The sequence below is a fragment of the Populus euphratica genome, unplaced genomic scaffold (genome assembly GCF_000495115.2).
Source record: "Populus euphratica unplaced genomic scaffold, PopEup_1.0 scaffold360.1, whole genome shotgun sequence".
Lineage (NCBI taxonomy): Eukaryota > Viridiplantae > Streptophyta > Magnoliopsida > Malpighiales > Salicaceae > Populus > Populus euphratica.
Genome location: NW_011500251.1, coordinates 38,845 through 39,117, shown reverse-complemented (window position 1 = coordinate 39,117; position 273 = coordinate 38,845).

Sequence of the window (273 nt, the reverse complement as noted above, 5' to 3'; positions counted from 1 at the left end):
TTATTGTTATTGTTGTTGTATTATTGTTATTGTTAGTGTCACTCGACCCCTGACACGATTAAAAAATTGATGTCTTCTCCCAAGTGCAGGAGTGTCGAAGTAATAAACAACCCAGCAAGACTAGGGTCAAACCACAATGAGGTTAATTGCATAAATTATAGATAACAATAATACAACAATAACAATAAAACTATAATAGTAACAATAATAACAATAATAGTAATAGTAGTATTAGTAGAAGGAGGAGAAGAAGAAGAAGAAGAAGAAGAAGAA